Raw genomic sequence first — 6000 nt, 5'->3', positions numbered from 1 at the left:
GACGTTGTGTTGTTTGAGGCATGCAACTTGAACGGGCGGCATTTCGCAAAGCTTTCATGGGCTGCTGCCTGCACTAAGGGCTGCTGGGGCATTAGCAGTGTAGATTGCCCCTTGCACGACGGGGCGGGTTCCCAGCGACGGACCCGACCCAACCGGCGGCTCATGTTCCTGCTGGCACACTGACACACTGCTGCAGCTGGCACTATGGGAATGAGCTCGCAGCTGCAGTGCACGCGCGTGGTATCACGCGGACCCAACCCCACCGGCTGTGCCTGAGATATGTGTGCGTGTGTGCTCAGGTCCCGGCTGAGCCAGAATCAAGCGGCGTGAGGAATCCTTGCCAGCCTCGAAAGAAGTGAGTGTGCCTAAGTTCGGTATAGTAGTTGCTAATGGCACGAAGGGCAGGCTCCATCCACTGGGGCATCCATATGGTGATCTGCCCTCAGCAGCATTTCATCCATGGCTAAAGAACTTGCAGTTCCTCCTCGGGGCTGCAGAGCAATGCGTGCCATAGTAAGCCCCTGGTGGACCTCAGCTCACGGACGAGCTGTGCGTGGGGCCTGCTGTCGTTGACAACAAATACCACACACCCTGGTCAAAGGCGCTCTGCAGAGCCAGAAACACGCCATAGAATGATTTGAATACACTCCCAAGCAGACATTCCACTCTACATCATATTCAAAAAGAAGGATTTTATTTCAACAAGTACTGTTGTCCAATAGGAGCGCAGTTTCCATGTGACAATGTTCACCCTGTGTGCCCGGAGCCATACTTTGTAGAAATCTCGTTTTAAACACAGTAACCATAGCTCAAGCTTGTAAGAAATAAGTAAAAACAGGGACAACATCCACAAATGAAGAAATGTAGCTCATGCCTTGAAGTCCAACTGACATACAATGACACAGATTTGTGGTATTAGTAATAATAAAGTTTGTTTTTCTACAGTGCTCGAGGTGTCACCATCACTGGAGCTTCGTAGCACTATAAATGACAGCACACAACCCTACACAATCAACATCAGATACAAATGAAGAACAGAGACCATATCCATCCATGGGCCTTGCAGATTTCACACCGATCCTTGCAGCAGGGACTTGCACCTACTGAGCCATATTACCCGGTGCCTATTTCATTTTAGTGCCCCTTGCCCCAAGCACTGGAGCTCAAGATAAAGGCGGTATTTTCTTTTCCAAAAACCAGTAGTAGTAATAAATAACAATAAAAGAAAGGAACATAATTTTACAAAATGTAGGAATGATTACACTTAAAAACAATAGTTTTCAGGGTAATTATTTAATGTCAAACTAGCAACTCCAAGTGTTCGCACTAGTATATAATATAAGTGAAGTACACCCAGCATGGTTTGTTTTTGGGTGAGCGACAGTTATATTTGCAACGATAATCATAAATGAGTCGCGGAGAATGGATAATCTATAGAATGAATTAATCCGAAAGGAATGGAATTTGAGAAGAAGAACCAGGTCCACGTAGATAGGATTTGGCTCCACCTTTAAAAGATGATCAGTAACTCAGTAGCTACAAGTTATCTAACAGCAATAAAGGGCACAGCATGTTGATTTGCAAGAAGGATGGAACATAGAACGTGAGCGACCTCGCTCCTCCTCTCCGCCTGGTTCGGTGCTAGGGTCAGGTCTCTCTTCCCATCCGAAACCTGCCGCCGCAGATGCATCATGTCCGAAGCCCTGGCACCGGAGTTGCAGGCCTGTCCGAAGAGGGCGTGGCCAGCGCCAGGGCCGTTTCTACCATTAGGCAAGACTAGGCGGCCGCCTAGGGCGGCAAAAGGGGGAGGGCGGCAAAAAACATGAGTTTGGAAATATCTAATGCATTAATTCTTCTAGCCTGGATGACAGTGGGAGAGCATGATGGTAGTAAAAGGGAGGGGGTGGCATTTTTCAATTCTCGCGTAGGGCGGCAAAACACCTAGAAACGCCCCTGGCCAGCGCGTGCCCCGACACGGACCCCAGCATGAAGGAGTACTTGATGCATCAAACTATGCTTACGATAAAAGATCCCAAGAAGTCTTTACAAATTTACACCAAAGTTCTTGGAATGACGCTTGCAGAAATCTGATTTTTCCTCTACGAAATTTTCACCTTATTTCATGGATTATGAGAACTAAAAGGACATCCCCGGCGACACAAACGAACGGACAGCGTGGCCCTTTCCCAGGAAGGCCACAATGGAACTGAGTCACAAGAGAAGAGTTCTCATAACGAGGATTTGGACACATTGCAGTTCCAGATGTCCCTGCAGCTTGTAAAAGATTGGAAGATCTAGGAGTAACATTTGCGAAGAAACCAGATGATGGTGACATGAAAGGACTTGCTTTTATACAGAATCCTGACGGTTACTGCATTGAAATCCTTAGTCTCAACAACATGTTAAATGAAATATAAAGATCTTATCATTCGGGTCCGCGCCAGCCAAGGTTCAAAGAGATCGCTCCAGGAGGCTGAAAATGAGCAATATTGGAATTCGATATCTTGGTGGTACTTGACATAACACTTTTTTAAAAGACTAACTCCGCATTTCTCCGCTTTTTTTTTCTTTTGTGATTTTGTCATCTTTCTTGAGTGCTGTGAACATCTTGTGTAGGCCACACCTTCTGATGAAAAGGGTAACCTCGTGTCTGTGTATTGTACAACCTCAGGAACATGGTGTTACTATTAAGTTTCTAATGTTTTGGAGAAAAGTAACAGATATATAAAAATGCAAACATGGTTCCGAGTGGTGGTGGTGTGCACATTACTTTACGCAAATGTGTCATTACAGCATGCAGTTCACCACAGCACATCAGCCATCAACCTATTTCACATGTTTCAGAATGTGGTCTGATATTTAAGCAGAAATATTCTTATTTCGGGATTAAGCATTGTTTTCTCTCGTCTTTTGGCCTCTTTTCAATCCAAAACTCGACTGGTGGAAATTGTTCACTTGCATTTTTGATCCTGTAATGTGTTAAATCTGAGTTCAGCCGCACTGCACAGTACACAAAGATGGGCAGATGTGTTGTCAAAAAAGTGTTAAAAGCAGAGTTGCACTAATTGTGCTAATGACAGAACGCTCACAGAGAAGAGCCACGGTGTGAGCAAATTAAAAAGATTCACAATCAATAACCACTATAATTAAAAAAAAAAAAAAAATTTGAATGTAAAATCCGTGAAATAAGAGTTTATTTATGTAATTTAGCAATTAATTGCGCTTCCATACAGTGAGCATCTCTTCATTTTCTCCATGAAAATAAATGTATTCCATTCTTTCACTCCGTGCATGCCTCGAAAACTTACTCCATTATTTCACTCCATGCATTCCTCGAAAATGTATTTCATTCTTTCACTCCGTGGCGTGCATGCGTACAATTTCTTATTTATTTCACGTTTCTTTCTTTGTTCTACTCGAGATTTGCTTCCTGTCTCTTCTTGTGCAGCATTGACTCCTAAATTAAAGAAACATGAGTAATTAATAGCCTTAGCTCCGTTTGGTATCCAGTGAAATCGTGTATCCCCGCACTCTGCCCGAGCAGAGATCGACTGCTTCTGTCTGATCCTGCCAGGGCTGAGTTTATTCTCCGAAGACACCCGAAGGGCAGGGGATACACAATACCAAGGGGATACCAGATATTACACAACACCGGCAGTGTCCTCCGCGATCCACGTGGACGCCCCTCATAGCTGGTGAGTGGGAAACAATAACAAATACCACATTCGATCCCAAAATGGGGCTTTGTGAACCTTCTGGTGCCTTATTTAATCCCCTATTTTAACTCGGCAACTACTTTTAACATCAGAACTCTCTGAGCATGACCCTAAAATGGCGCCCGCCGAGGTATTCCCACTGGTGAGGGAAGTTGTCACATCAGATAATGGGGGTCCCGATGCACTACCAGGATAAATGGCATGCTGAGTTATCTAACCACTGAACTTGAGGCAAGCCAAGCTGCAGAGCCACGGGGGTTAACAGACTCAACCTGCCTGACTTTAAGATGGCATTCCCTTTACGATCCTTGCCTTGCTCGCCATCTCCTCTCGCCGGTCTCTGGACTCAAAACCTTCGGTCACTTCCTGATCTTCACTCTAATCCGGCGGAGCCCGAATCCACTTGGATGAATCCCGGTGGAGCTGCACCGACAGCTATAGGGGAGATTGGCACTGGCACACCGCTATGTCCGTCACCTACCCAGCCGGACTTCGGACATTTGTCTCATCGTTTTCTCTGCTCCTGTCTCCTTCATGTGGACTCCCAGATCTCCTTGGTCTTTTTGGGTCCTGATTTTCATATCCAGAACCTATTTGTAATTTTGTAACCGCTGTTTTGATGTTTTACCTTCCTTATGTAAAGCGCTTTTTTACCCCTGGGTCTAGCCAGCGCTAGCTTTCTGAGGAGTCCGAGAATCATTGGCCGTTGCCCAGTGGAGCTGACTTATGCAGCTATAGAGGAGTCTGGCTTTGGTTCACCCCTCAGCCGTCACCTACCCACATGGACATCGGACATTGTTTTTAACGGTTCTTCACGGTCTTGTCTGTCTGTTTCTGTTTTTGCTCGGACTGCTTTGTTTCCCCTGAAATACTTTACCCCTTCTGGTCTACCTGACTCTATCAGCATTCCTTCCCCTGTTTACCTTTCCTCCTTTTCCTTCCATTCCTTATAAAACATGTTGTCTTGGATATACTACGCGTTAATAACCTTTTGTTATTGTGCATCTCATGTTCTTCTTCTATGCCTATACTTGTAACTGTAACTGATGTAATTTCTTATAACTGTAACTGATGTAATCTCTTATAACTGTAACTGATGTAATTTCTTATAACTGTAACTGATGTAATCTCTTATAACTGTAACTGATGTAATTTCTTATAACTGTAACTGATGTAATTTTTGTAACCTGTAACTCACTGATCCTCATGCAAAGCGCTCTGATACCTCCGGGTCTATCCAGCGCTATATAAAACTTTTTTCAAGTCAAATCAAATCAAATCTCATTAACATTGGGAGATGGGTGGAGCTATGTGCAGGTGCTCGTTACGGTACAGATGCCGGACCATTTTGTTTTAAGCATTAGAGAAACTCGCCACTCGTATTCACTACATAGCGTGAACACTGCATTAAACTGAAACGGGTTTCGTCATTAGGTAAGCTTGGGCAAAGTATGGACAGCAGAACCCTGTACAGTTACCTGCTGCGGAATGATCCACTCATGAGTTTTGTTGGTTTATTGCAGATAGGTGCAGCTGTATGCAGCTGTTTCAAATTTAGCAGAAGGTATAGTGGTATTTTGGTTTACTTTTTTGCTTTCCCTAAAAGTTACCGACCAGGCATGCCAATATTAATTTGCATTACGTTCCATTTTTAGGATTCCATGGTTGACTTGATTTGGACACTGTTTGATGGGTACTTTATGTACTTTGCGTGTTGTAGTAAGTATGGGTTTCGTAATTACACTTCCCTCTACTTATACGTTTTTTTACTTGGGTGATAGCGGTCATAAAGCAACATTATTGACACCGTGGAGGTCGCTGTACACTCATTTTTAGTTTTTTAGTTTTTTATCTACTGCATGTGTCAGTGTGCATCAGTGTTCACTTCAATTCCACATACTTGGGGATAATTAGTGCAGTTCAATACACATCTTGGGCTTCTTGTAAGTGATGATTAATGAGTATATTTTGGGTTGCATGTAGGTTATCAAACCCTGTTGGGTTGAGTAAGGTGTTGCTGGCAAGCATAAGTGGTTTGCACCTATTTGTGGTAGCATTTGGTTATATGTGTTGCTTTCCAGTGGCCCAAGAAGAAGGGACTATCAGTCCCAGAATGCATTGGGCACTACAGGGGGAAGTGGAACTCCATCCAAGCAGAACATGTTCATTGTTCAACTTATCAGTTCAAGTTTGTTTATTTGTACAGATGAACTCATATCATTGTAACCATTTAAAAAAGATTTGTATCAACAGGATATTTTTGTTGAATAAAAATGAAAATGTT

General features: G+C 43.8%; 1 pseudogene; it reads left to right on the top strand.

Annotated features, from left to right (window-relative positions):
- Positions 1–1684: 1684 nt before the first annotated feature.
- Positions 1685–2417, top strand: LOC146863722 (lactoylglutathione lyase pseudogene; annotated as a pseudogene).
- The last annotated feature ends 3583 nt before the right edge of the window (positions 2418–6000 follow it).

Source organism: Triturus cristatus, chromosome 2_1, assembly GCF_964204655.1.
Source record: "Triturus cristatus chromosome 2_1, aTriCri1.1, whole genome shotgun sequence".
Taxonomy (NCBI): domain Eukaryota; kingdom Metazoa; phylum Chordata; class Amphibia; order Caudata; family Salamandridae; genus Triturus; species Triturus cristatus.
Note: the sequence above shows the minus strand (reverse complement) of the source record. Positions and strands in the feature narration are given on the sequence as shown.